Consider the following 14,056-nt stretch of genomic DNA (forward strand, 5'->3'; position numbering starts at 1 on the left):
TTCCCTGGCTTCAGCCATATCCAAGGGGATTAATTTGTCACTCTTCAAAAACAACTCATTGGAGGAATACCCTCTTTGATTCTTTATTCTCACATTAATTAGGACTAATAAGTACACTAGATACACTTGGTATTTAAAAATTAGTAGAAATAAATCTGCTACACATCTCAAGAGGGCAAAGAAGATCTGGCTGAGCGGGGTGGGAGCCTTGAAAGTGACTCCTGATGGAGAATGGCCCTGCCCTGCCCTGCCAGGCTCTGGCACCACTCTACTCTGGGTACACAGCCAGGGCAGCCCCCAGCCCTGGGGCTGTGGAGAGAGTTGCGTGACAGGCTGAGAAACCCCACCGATAACACCGAGGGCAGCGGGGATGAGTTCTCCTCAGCATGCCGCAGGCAGTGTGTACCCAGTGCCCCAGTGGCTGCCCCAAAGATGGCTGCCCACAACAGCCTCGTGTGCTCCTCCATGCTCGGCCAGGCCCTGCCAGGCCCCAGGGCACGGCCTGAAGACACATGTGTCCCCTGCTCCATCCTCCCCAGCGCAGCCAAGTGCCATCCCATTCCACCCACAGCGTCCTCAGCACAGCTTTTCTGCAGCTCCACATGGAGCACCAAAAAGGGGCCTGTCTGCAATGGCTGTTGGCGACATGCAGCAGGCATGCAAGGCTTCAAGTGGGGCCTGGCTGGTCTCTTCACTTTCTTTTAAGACACAGCCTTATGGCCTGCTGGAAGTCCAGAGCACCACATCAGAGCACCAGTCCCTGAGCACCGCATCCTCCATTTTGTACCTCTCAGGGTTTTCCTCGTCCCCAGGTCCCTGCCAGCACTTATCGTCAGCAAAGTTTCTCTGATTTACCATGGGAGGAGTTGGCTGCAGTGGCACAGGGAAAAAAACATGTATTTTGTTCTTAAAAAAAAAAAAAAAAAAAAAAAAAAAGGTGACTGAAAAATTCTCCTCCAGAGAATAATTCTGACAGGATTGAACCCAAACCCATTTTTTTCTGTCATCAGTTTTCAAGCGAGAAACCCCCTTGGTGCTTTGGATATCTGCAAATCCCTCTTGTGACCAGTTTCTCTCACTTGAGGATGCCTTTTCCGTCAGTGGGGCCGTTCACCTGAACAAAGCCGTCTGTCCCCTGGCTCCAGGGGTCCGCTCGGCTCCCCCGGCATGGCCCCGCAGCCAAGGCCCTGCCCGGCGGCAGGAGCTGGAGGAGCTGGGGACGCCGCGGTGCGAGGCAGTTGTTACGGGCTGAGTGCTGACACCTCCACCTTTCATCATGTCCTTAAACCGCATGGCTTGAGAGGCAGCCTTTATTGCCTGCTTGTTTAAGGTAATTACTACATGTATTTCCTCCCTGCTGGTTCTGCTGAAGCAGAAAGGCTTTGGCCTTCACTGCACTATACATAATAAAGAAAAAAAATCTGGTATATAAACACCACTTTTTCTATACTTTCAAAGGCAGGTTGTAGGGTGAGCATTAGGAGAATGGTCCCTATTTGGCAATCAAGCTAATAACGGTGAAGTTGCTGGAGGGAAATCTCTTGTGGAGCCTCCCTGAGCTGGAAGGGCGTAGAAGGCTCTTTGTTCCCCTGTTAGTAAACAATAATCCTTTAAAGATATTCTGCTGTCCCCAGCAGTCCCCTATAGGATATTGCAAACAAAAAAAAACAGCCCAATTGAGTGTAAAAAAGTGGATTTAACTTCAGAGAGGGTGGGGAAATTTTTACTTTTTAAAGACTCTTAATGTTAATTAAAATCTATGCTACCTGAAGAGATATACAGCACTGGTTTTCAAAGGGGGATGAAGGCAGTCTGATTAGCAAATGATTTGCCAAGTTAAAATATGCTTTTTCATTCTCAAAATTCAGTGCTTTGTACTGAGGGAAAACAATTGTACTCCATACAACAATGAAAGTTCGTGTGACTTTAAAATACGAAAAACAAAAATACACTCAAAAATACACATGTATATGTTTTACAGGGAACTCTTAAAAACAAGACTTAAAACTCTTAAAAACAAGACTTTTTGAAAAGTACACCGAAAAGGTAAACATATAAGCAATATGGAAATTCTCCATTTAAAATCTACTTAGCAGTCAGCAGTGTGTCGATTTGAAATGCTTTGCATTTCTAACTGTTCCCCTCTTCCTAATAAGCACTTCCTAATAAGCATCCAATTTGTATGTTATTCTGATGAAATGGTTTAAGCGAGAGAAAATGAGTAGTTTGAAAAATAAAGTTCTACAAAAGAAATGAAGTGCTATCATTGAAATCTTTATTTATATGAAAAGAAAGGGCTAAAACATTACCTCAGCATTCAAGATTACAACATCAGTAGGATATAAAGTAAATCCATTCTCGTAGTGAAACATCAGAAACCATAATCCTTTTTCAAAGACCTTTTGTTATTTTAATGTCTGACAAATTATGCTTTTTTAAAAGAAGAAAAACACTTAGATTTAAGAGGTTTCTTTTACTTCAGTAAAAGTAGTTTCACTATTTAAAAGTTTTAATTTTCTGTAACCAATAGTATTTACTATGCTGGCAAAGTATTAACACAAGGGTAAGGTTATTTTAACCTCAATAGGACTGAGTACAAAGTTACCACCAAAGAGTTTTGCATCAAGTTGTTATGGCAACTTAGCTTTCAAAAAGTATTAAGTTTTAGCAATGGTTTTTGTTTCATTATTGTTAACTTTTCCTTCAACTTTTTAAGCTGGAGTTACAAAATCTTACATCAATATCAGGTTCAAAACCATTCAAGTGACAGGAGGTCTCAGAGTGTGTTTAGAACTTGTTTATGTTACAAGAAATTCCAGGGTGATGTCCAAGGCCTCCCATCATCGCCTTTGGGGGGAACTTCCTGACCTCAGTATGAGCCTAGAAGTCATTCCATGGTGTTCCTGGCACTGAGAAATGAGGACAAAAAGAAAAAAACTACGTAACTATCTCCAATGTACCGAAAGAAAGAGGACGGATCAAAAGATGGAAGAGGTGACCTTTCTGTTGAGCTTTCAGCTTCTCCACTTCATGTGTTCATGTAGAAAAGCATCAGGAATAAGATCCTAATTGGTATTCTGGACTCCTGATACCACACGAAGAACTGGAAAAGTGAAATACATCAGGTTTCATTGGGTGCAGACATTACAGATGTTCCAAGAAGCCTACTTTAGAACCTATAACACAGATAGGGAAAAGACAGAATTTTGGCTTTAAAAACAGCTGGACAAGAGCTCTGGATCACAGAATGTCACAAAACATTCACAACAGAAAGAGCCAGTGCTGGAGGCCCTCAGTTCCTTCACCCTCATGCTGACCCTAACCCTTCCGTGTAGCAAAGCCTCTTCCATCTCCAAACGCACTGTGAGCTATGGCTTATTCGTGACTCCAGCATCTCTCCCAGCTTGCCAGTTTGGGCAGGGGAGTACCAGAGCTCAGCCCAAAAGAGTCAAAGAGTCGGTCATGCGAAGGAGCAGTGTGTTCTGGGCTGATTTCCACGTGCAATCTCATGGGTGCATGGCCAGATATTTCTTCTGGCTTCATCGCAGTAATGGGTTTTAGAGGCTTAAATATACAGTGTAAGATAATAAATAAACAAGTAAATAAACTTGTTAAATAAACAAGTGTAAGAGGGTAAATGAATTGTGTCTCTTGTGAAGAGGAGTTCTTTTTTCTATATTGAAAAATTTCAGAGCTTTTTAGTGAAACTTGAAGTCATGGAGGAGTCTATGTTATTTTTATCAAAACTTTGGTTCGTTGTTTTTCCTCACCAGGTGTCTCAACTCTTTTCTCTCACAGTTTTCCTGTTAACATGTTTTTAAATAGAAAGGTAGATGGAAATAAGCTGGAGAAATTGAAAAGAAAACTGAAATATCAAAAATAAAAAGCTTACAGGCACATGCCTATAACAGATTTGGAAGGTAACAAAAATAATTTATTTTTAAAATGTGAAATTATTTTGACATTTAAAACAGTATTTTCTTTCCATACCTAAATGTCAGCCATTTTCCTAGAAGACAAACAAAACATGAACCTTTGTCTACCAAATTCTGCCAAAGATTTCTTACATAAACTTGGCAAATCATTGAATTTGCCAGTTTCTCCATGTGCTGTTTGGAAAATGAGAACAATAGTACTTCCTTTTTCTCATCCTCTGTCTTGTTTATTGAGATAGTCACCACTCCAGGGAGTACACAATCTCTAATTATGAGCAACCAGCATAATAGCACCCTGATCTCTAGGACCTACCGCAATACAGAGAACTAATAATCATCACAAGTCGTTCGTTCTGATGCATGATCTGCAAGAGCTATGAATACTAACATATGCTGGAAAGTTCTGTTTAATTTAAACTCTTTGAAAGAAAATAAAAGCCTATTTTTCCCATTGTTGTCCTTTATGCAGGCTTATACTTTCCAGGAAGCTTCTGCCTTTACGTTTCTTCCTTCCCCTTTTCAAAATGGAATTAAAAGTCTCACTAAATGAATGGCCAATCTTTTTCTTCCTACCAGATATTGTCACCCAGGAACGTGCAGCAAAGGATGTCTATACTATCGTTAAGTTTCATAGAGATCTACAGAGGTCTGCCAGCTGCTGGCCATATGCTTAATCTGAAAAGGAGATATCTGTGTTCTCTGTTGCCTGTACGTCTCTTTCCCTGTTTATATATTCTTACTTTATCAGGGCATATTATAAATCCATCTAGCTCAACTTCTGGTTAGGATCCAAATCCTCCAGTTTCTCATTATTATTATTTTGTTGTTGTTGTTCAAATGAAATTCCAGGGCCATTGTGGGAAATCCACGCAGCAACAAATGCGATGAAAGCAGTAAGATTTCACACAAATGTATTCAACACAAAACAAAAAGTCCACAGAAGTTCATTTGCAATTACATCCTTTCTTTAGAGGGTGTTTTTTAATGACCTGGTAGTATTTCAGAGCAGACAGAATTTCCTGTCAACTTTCACGGCCCTGTCCAGAATCTCTGTCCACTAAGTGACTTGTGTGGTTTCCACCACAGAAACCTCTGGCCACCCCAGCCATCGCAAAGGTCGGAATGGGTTCCTTGACTCCCCTCACCATCCCTTATAAGAGGGAACTGTGAAACAGAGGATGATGAAGTGAATTGCTCACAGTCAGAGGAAATAGCTGACCTGGGAACTGAGTTCCAGTTGCTCAACTCTCTAGCAGGAGCCAAACCACAGGGTATTGTTTGCTATTGAAGACTGTGGACATCCCCAGATACTTGAAGTCAGATTTTATGAGCAGGCTCGCTATGCACATACCCGTGTTGAAACGATACATCTCTGTACGACACCAAGGCAGGCTTTTATATTTCGAGGCCATGGCAAATCTTTACCACGAAAGCATTTTGATGTGCCTTTTACACGTCAGGCTTATTTTTCAGAACGCAGGAACATGTCTCTTGGGAATGCAGATTGGTTCCTTAGGACTCAACTTAAACATTCCCATGTGGTAAAATGAAGTAGGAGGATCCAGTGAAAGGAGCTCTCACTTCTCATTTAATTTACTACCTAATACTCAGCAGCCCAAGATATATAACACACTACAGCACTGTCTACATGTTTCCCCTGGTGGCAGATAGCAGATAACTGTTAATAGACTTGCTTAGAAAGTTTATTTAAAGGAAGAACTTAACTGGGTTATTTTTCGTGGAGGTGTGAACACTGCTTATGGAGCTTAAGTCTCCATGTAGAAGTGGTATCAGATAGGTTCACGAGGATGCTAACGTGCATTAATATGGAGCTGCAAAAACAGTCGTCACTGGTGTATGTAGATAGAGCCATTTTGTAAATAATGCCCTCTCTGATATTGCAGAGTTCTGGGATTGTGGAATATGGCATTATTTCAAAGTTTAATAATATTAGCACATAATACACACCCTCTCTGTCCTTTCTGCAACTTCTGTAAAATCAACAACAAAACCACTGGGGCAGAATTTGGTTTTCTTTCCAGCTGCATCTGGCTCCTGCCACAATAAGATTTTGTCAGCCAGTCTAGATAGGATCACACATCCATTCTGGAAAGGTGAAGGCGTGGATGGGCTCTGAAACAATTCCCATCTTTCACTTGTCAGGTGTACCCACATACTTCCAAACACTGCCACGGACCTAGCTTGAAACTTCACTGTAAGGACAACAGTGGGGAGCTCGCTGAGTGGGACTGGGCTCTTACACATCCGCACCTTGCAGCATAGCTCTCTGACCCCTTTCCATTGCTGGTGAGCGACCCTAGCACCTTCTGCCTTCAGAAAGAGTGGAAAGTTCACACAAAACCCTGCTCAGCATTCTCCAGAATTTAACCCACACTCCACATGCTGTGTGGTGATCAAAATGTGATTAAAGGAGCATATATTACATGATGTTCAGGTCTAGAGAAATGTTTTAATTGAATAAAGCAAGAGCCATACATTTATTTTATTTTATTTTTTATTTTTGGTTTAGATGTAAGCTGCACCTCCTGGTATTTACAACCTCCAATATTGAGTTAGTTAATAGGATCCAGACAATAAACCTGACTACAGGGAAAAGCAAGAGACTGTTTCAGTTTCAGCCAAAGAGAAGAACAGACTCAGGTTGATAAATGGTAAGTATATTAGATGTTAAAAAACATTTCATTTTTAATAATCCTAGGTGTTACTGACAACCCAGGTAAAAAGCAAAGTTCATTTCTTCAAAATATACTTAATCTGACAGTATCCCTTTAATTAAGTAGCAATTTAGATTTTCCTCTCTTCCACATACAAAGCTTTAATGAAACATGAAAGCCACAAAAGAAATTTGCGTGTGTTTCATGGCAAGGCGTGAGGAACGATTTTCTGTTTAAATTCACAGGCAGTAGCTATACAAATAGCATTTAATATTTGTCGGAAGTATTATCTGCCTCTTTCCCTCACAGCATGACATTACTAAGGTAGTAAGTCCATGAGAATACATGATTTCCTGGCTACTGTATTGAATACGCACCTTTAAACAAAGTTAGACTTGGGAATTTACCCATATCTTAAAATGCTAATCTAACACTAATTAAAAGGCCGGTGAGTACGCTTTGATGAATTCCAGCTCGCAGAATATGACAGCTGAATTCCGATGGCATGCGCGGCTGTAGCAGAATTACAATGCCCGAGCCGGGCAAGCCGCGCTCTGCACCAGTGCCGGGTGTAGGGAGGGGAGAGCTGGAGCTTGCCACGGCCCCTTTGGTGCTGCCGTCCTCACGAGGTGTGGCCAGCCACAGCCTTTGTTTCTCCTTTCATAGCTGCTTTCCAGCGAGGCTGAAGGAAAAATTTGGCTGCTTCTTCACCCCACCTTCCCTTCAATAGGTCCCTGCTATTCGCTGTGAAATGTCTTGCTCTTCAGGACAAAGGCCACCACGGGGAAGGAAAGCCAAATTTCACAAAAGTGGGTCATTTCAAAGGTTTCTTCATCCCCTTAAAACCCACGCATACCTTTTGTTAAAGAAATATAAAGAGATCAGGTAAACATTCTGAAACAAGCCTACGGGTCCAATATCTTCTGCAAATGACTCTCTTGATGGTCTTGTTAGTCTTCCCGTCTTAGAATCAGGACAAAATTCAAATCCAGCTTGCGACACAATTTGGACGTACACCCTATGAACATACACATGCCTCTGTTAAACTGACTGCAGATCTCTTCAGAGGTACTTCTTGCATGATGATATGGGAGAAGCTAACAAAATTGTTCTTGTAGTTTTACCTTCGTTCTTCCCACGTGAGGAAGGCCAAGATTTAATTAAGGTAAATTTACAAGTTAGGTTAAAAAAAAAAAAAAAAAAAGTGTGGCTTTGGAAGTAGCCTTCTTAGACCTCATTCAAAAAGGATTTGGAAATTGAGGTTTCCATATACCTTTACTTACCTGACTGCATAAAACTCTGCACCTCTGTCTTACACAGAGCTCCATGTAAATCACAGCAGAATTCACCACGTTTCTTCATCCCTTTGGGCTTTGCTGCCCCTTATGGTTGCTTTCAGAATAATAAACACAAGCAAAGCTGACCACACCATTTGAGAAACCTGAAAGAAAGAAGATGAGGACCACTTACTGTCCTGGGAAAAGAAAGCAGGAACAGTCACCAATACAATAAAAAATGTTTGCCAAAGGAGCCGGGCTGCTTGCTTTGGCCAGACTTGAAGCACCAGGTTCAGAGAGATGTTCTGAAAAAAAAAAATCTTTAAGAAGGAAATTGTCCAGTGGGAGAAGGTGGAAGCAACTATGATCAGATGATGAAAGCCTTTATTCTTCTAGTAACACAGAGCTCTGTCTAGGAGTATTTTGAATCAGAAAGAGCTGAGGGCTTAGTTGCTGGTAAGAGTCCGTGTGTATTCACAGATATACTGCAGCCAGGGGAGGCTCCTGCACAGAGACCTTCATGGGAACAACCACCACCTGCCTGCCTGGGTGAAGTCTCTCCTTTCTCTCTCCTTCAGTAACGACAAGGGAAAGCTGTTCCCCTCTGCAGGATAGGGCACTGTTAAGATCAGATTTCTATGCATTATCTGATCTGAATGCAGTAGCAAACACAGCAAAGAACTTAGCTATAAACAGATAACACAAGCGAGGAGTTAGAAAGGGAAAATGTAATTTCTTTTTTTCCTGATTAGAAAACAGCGGTGGGGACATCATGGCTGCATCCCCCAAACAACTCGGCTATTGCAGAGCTGCAAGGCTGAGCCTGGCAGCACTGGGACGCCCTCTCCGTGCGGTGGTGCCCGCGCTGCCACCCAGCTTAGAGAGGGCCACAGCTGCTGAACTGCGGAGGGAGTAGCTTGAGACTGTACCTGTGAGGTGGAAAACAAGCACTTCTGTCAGCCCAGGTAGGATGTCCCTCCTGAGGATCCTGGCAGCTGAACTTTGCACTTCCTATCTGTAATAAAGTGGATGGGAGAGCATTGGACATCTCACCAGGCACTAACTTTATCACCAAAGCAACCCTCAGGGTAGTTAAAGATTTTATTTTGATTGTTTCCATCAAATTTGTAACATCTAGAGGACACCTTTCCCACAGCTGAGGAAATATCCCAGCCACTGAGGCACTGGGTATCCTGAGGATGATTGATCCTAATTGTGTCGTGTCAGTTTGTATAAATAATTACTTCTTTACCAGATCAGAAAGAGAGTGCCTGTACTTATGGGTTAATGCACAAGTACATCCACAGCCTCCCTGAGAGGCAGTGTCAAAGTTTGAGTGGCTTTATATATACCCTCTGGCAAAAACAGAGATTGCAACTGAGCAGTGTCTCTTAAAAGATCAGTGGCATTTTAACAGTGGGCTCTGGGATGGCTCTGCGTGTTTAAAATCTGGCTCGAGGCACTTTTTCCAAGGTTTCACAGTGAAATGGTGCCAGTGCTGGATATTGAACTAATTCTGGGGAATGTCTATCCAGATTTTTGCAAACGAGGCTTAGGGACTCTCAGAAGATTTAATGGAGTGGACACAGCTCTGCACTAATAGAGCTACGCGGATTTGGGATGGGAGCTGGCCGGGTGCTAGCCAGCTTGGACTGTGGGCAGGATGATCTTAGACTGGCCTGCAAAAGACCTTGGAAAAATATCCAGAGTCCCAACTCATACCTTTAAACCAGTATCAGGCTGCCCTTTCAAGGGGGTGGGGAGGAGAGAGATTTTCCAGATTGTTCTTTTCCCTTTGCGAGGGTGAATCTTATTTTGAGCACAGCTGAATTTCTAGATGAAGAAAATTCATCTCCTCACAAATTCTGCTTGATCTTACTACCACAAACAGTGCGTACCCCCTTAATATGTTCCTTGACTGCTTCTCCTAGTTCCCCTGCTCTTCGATCACAGATAAATAAACCAAAGACAGCATGATGCCTGTTATCTAAACAGATTCAGGTAGAGCGAGTATCATAGCACAATCACAGTACTTGAAAATTGTATTTTTCTGGAAAGGACTTTTACTAGCCTTCTTGGACCGTGCACAGAGGAAGTCCTAAGTCTGGGGGGAGAAAATAACTCTTAGTAACAGAATGTTTGAACATTCATACAGGATTAATTACTTGTTTTATTTTTTTTCTTTAAGTGATTGTACTGCTAGCAAAAGTGAAAAATAAAGACTCTGATCTATGCCAGGCACTTAGTACATGCAAATACTCCACAAGTTTTTTCCTATCTTGAAGAATTTCAGCACAGACTACAAAGGCAAAGTGGACTGAACTGATCCCCGGAGAAAACATGTGCAACTCCACTTATATGAAAAGACCACTCGCTTCAATAGAGCTGTACCCACTTATCCTCAGGAGGAATTCACACATTTTTTTTCTATTATTAGATGGATGTCCTATTTCTGTTGGAGTGTATGTGATCTAAGCACTTATACTTTTTTTTTTTTTTCAAAAGTAGAATTCTATGCTTATATGATGAATTACACTGCTGAGCAGTGCTGTAAATACCAATTGAGGTACATCAACATTTGCAATGCCACTATGCTGAACCTGAAATACTAGGCTGTCCAAAAAAAAAGAAAGAAAAAGAAAAAAAATATCAAACAAAGCTTCTGTTCAGATTTGGTACAGAAAATCTTTAGTCTATGGCATACCACACTTGCAAATCAGCGCCCTAAGGATTTTACAGCTCTTGGAATGTCATCAAAATGGATGAATTTCACAACAAATAAATACTGTGGAAAGAATGGTGAATTTCCAGCAATTATTCCCCCAAACCTATTTCAACAAAATTTTGTATCCCAGATGTGATTATGGCACAGTAATTTCTAGTTAACACTTACTTACGACAATAATTGAGTTGAAAATATTCAGTCCGGGGCAAACACAAACTCTTTAAGACCTAATGGGTATGAGCAGTATAAAATAGGGGCTTATGACAGATTACTTGTGAATCACAAAGGTTGCTGCCAGGTTCCTACTGTATAACAGTAAAATGTCAGGTTGCTTGTGGCTGTTATGATTAATGTGAGATCAGGTCTCTGTCAAATTCTCCATCGCCTTGGCCCCCTCTCCTAACATCCTTGGGCATCCCTGGAAGCAAAACAATGTTCACTTACCCTAATACTTGGACGTTTGCGAGCCAGCAGTCCTAACTAGGATTTGTGCACACAGCCAGTATGACCAGAATGAATAACATTTGAATAAGCACCAACAAAATTAAAATTACCCCTCAAGTCGTCTTTTGTTCACATCTGTGCAAGCAGTACCCGTTCTCTCCACACCAGAGGGAGCTCAGACATGACAAGCAGAGGTTACGCTACAGCTTTAATGGCAACACTGCATGGCCAGAGGGAGATTCAAAAACCACTCAGGAGTACAGAAACACCCTCACTGCATTATTCTAGCTGATGAGCTGATCAGTTCACATTGTCCACGAACTTCCTCCTTCTAAACCAAGCAACCTCTTCTCTACTCAGCATTGAAATACAAGCCAGTATCTGTTCTCCTTAACAAATGCAGGTCCTCATCTCCAGACCAGAATTTGTAAGAAACGCATACTATCACCCTCATTTGTTCCAATGTGACCAGTTTTGGAGTAAAGGTGTTGCTCTTTTGATTGAGGACTCTGGAATACACTAACCAGTGATTTCCCAGAGCCTAGGCTGTAGCTAAACTATGCCACTTTCATGATGAAAGAGTTTGGCAACATATTTCTAGAGCAGGGGCTTTCTGAGGAAACCAGAAAAAAAAGAGAAAATTAATTACATGAAGTAATTCTATACTTCAAATCCATAAGTACATGCAACAACGTCATCCAGCACTATCATCTGCTATCAGAATCAATGAAGGCTGATTTCAAGAGGAGCACTGTCAGACTAAAACATGGAGCCCTTGAGTACAGCATGTCTTCAGGTAACATCAGAACAAGAGTGCAAACTTGACTGTTTGCATTTCTTACCAACCAATTTCTACGTTTATTTTTTTATTTCTATACTTTTTTTTTTTTTTGAGAACAAATTGTTATGTTCCAGGTCTGATTTTAAGCAAAGAAACAGAAAACCTCTCAGTTCCACCACACACAGTTCCAAGGAAACTGGAAAGACAAGATTTGATGGTAAAATAAACACAGCTGTAGGCAGATACAAAACAACACAGCCATTTTTAGACAAGAAGGATGACAACTTTTCTTGAATGAAATTAGGGCTTCCACTACCTCTTATGACGCTTAGAACATTCACGTTCAACGTCCCAGTTTCTTGCCCTCTTCGCAGGGCAGATGGCAATGAGGTACCTAATTCCCATTGGCTTTCAAAGAGATTTAGAAACCTACCTCATTTGCTCAAGACTTCAGGTTATTTCCAACTATGACAAACCACAAACTAAACAGAGAATAACGTCCATTTGCCACATTGCTGTCGACTTGCAGGTTGTCCTCGTATAAATTGCTCAACATTTGTATTCCTCTTTTGAGAGCTCCTATTAAAGTTAAAAAACACTAGCAGTAATATATTAAATACTTTTTTAAATGCTTTGAATTTGAACTAGAGGTACGTTATAAATAGGTATCTATCTGAATAAGCAACATTCAGAAGTAAAGGGAATAAAACTTGGATTCATGCCATACGATCAATGCCAAATAAAAATCTGCTCTGGTCTTGCTGAGGTCACTCAGCGCTGTACAATTCTCATAAAGTAAATATTTTTGAAAATGGGGAATGCTCTGAGATTAAGCAATACATTACATTTTTTGATCAAATGCCAGAACCCATAGGTGAATAGGAAACAGACATCAGTAATTACAGTTCGTACTCCAGCTATTTCAAAACCCCTTGCTTCAATGAACAAGTATTAACTGGACAGACACTCCTTCACAAATTAGAGGTTGCAAAGGCTTATTACACACCATATTTATCTTTGAAACTTGTCCAACAGAATTAAACTAAAAAATAATGATACAGATTATGGTTGCAGGCAAAAAACTATTAAAACTAACAACTATATATATGTTTTTATCTGTCAAACTGTCCCTGCAGCCACTCTTTGGTTTAGGAGCTCAGGAATGTGGTATTTAGAAATACTGTTAATTGTATTAGCATGCTGTTGTCAAACTTTAAACTGTATTTTCTCCCAGGATTTGATAAACAATTTCTTTCTTAATTGTTCAGGCCTTATAACACAATAGAATTACAAGAACATGAGTCTGGACTACCTCCAGATGGAGCAGAAATAAAAAAGCACGACACCCACGTGAGCGAGCAGCTTATACTGAAGCATCTAACACTGCTTAGAGAAAATGTGGAGCCATTAGGTTGACAGTGGCCAAGCCTACTGTAAAACCAAAAGCAATCTAACCACCTCACTCTGTTATAGCACTTGAGCTAATAGTTAGTCAAGAAGCCTTACTGGCAAAGTTGGGCCCCTAACACAGCTCTGGTCAGGCCAGGTAGCTCAAGATAACTCAAGATAAATTGTTCTTTGAACTAGTGTTGCATAATTGCACAAGGACATTCCCCTTTCCAAAGTTAGTTTTGCCCTTGAGAGATGTCTACAAAAAAACTACAAGCTTCATCCCCCCCCCCCCCCATGATGTAGGATTACTCAGCGTATCTTACAAGAATCTCACGGCTGTAGTTTGACTAAATATGAAGCTGTGGTGGGGAAAAGAAGCGGTGCAGAACTCGCTCATGGATTTAGGTTTCCTGAGGCTTCTGAGAGATGGTCAGAACTTTGGCACAGAAGAAAAGTACTCTACAGAAGCCAGGAACGTAACATCTCAGAATCAGATGAGTAATTCAGGAAAACATTTATTAAGGTACAATTATGCATGCATTTATTATGCATTCAGATAATCTCTATACAGCTGCATTAGGCTCCTAGGTTTTCCCTAGTAATTAGTGGCTTTTTTGAACATTGTATAATTCTAGGAATTAAATAACATTAAGTCAGTATTTTAGATATATCAAAATACTTGAAATGGGTTATTTTTATTTCATCACATAAGGAACCCAAAGCAAATATTGGAACCCAAAGCAAACATTTTGCATACTTCCCAAATAATTACATTATTAACAACCTAACATAAAACTAATTAGTCATTTTAAGTGAAATTGAAAAAT

At 40.9% G+C, this 14,056-nt stretch overlaps 1 long non-coding RNA gene across 1 annotated transcript; it reads right to left on the reverse strand.

The window, feature by feature from the left end:
* Positions 1-6,030: 6,030 nt before the first annotated feature.
* LOC308196855 lies at positions 6,031-13,508 on the reverse strand. Its single transcript, XR_013952443.1, has 3 exons — positions 8,817-13,508; positions 7,894-8,051; positions 6,031-7,466 (listed from the first exon to the last, which is right to left on the reverse strand). It is a non-coding gene; the product is annotated as an uncharacterized lncRNA (long non-coding RNA).
* Positions 13,509-14,056: the final 548 nt, after the last annotated feature.

The sequence above is a fragment of the Anser brachyrhynchus genome (genome assembly GCF_964034855.1).
Source record: "Anser brachyrhynchus genome assembly, chromosome: 6".
Lineage (NCBI taxonomy): Eukaryota > Metazoa > Chordata > Aves > Anseriformes > Anatidae > Anser > Anser brachyrhynchus.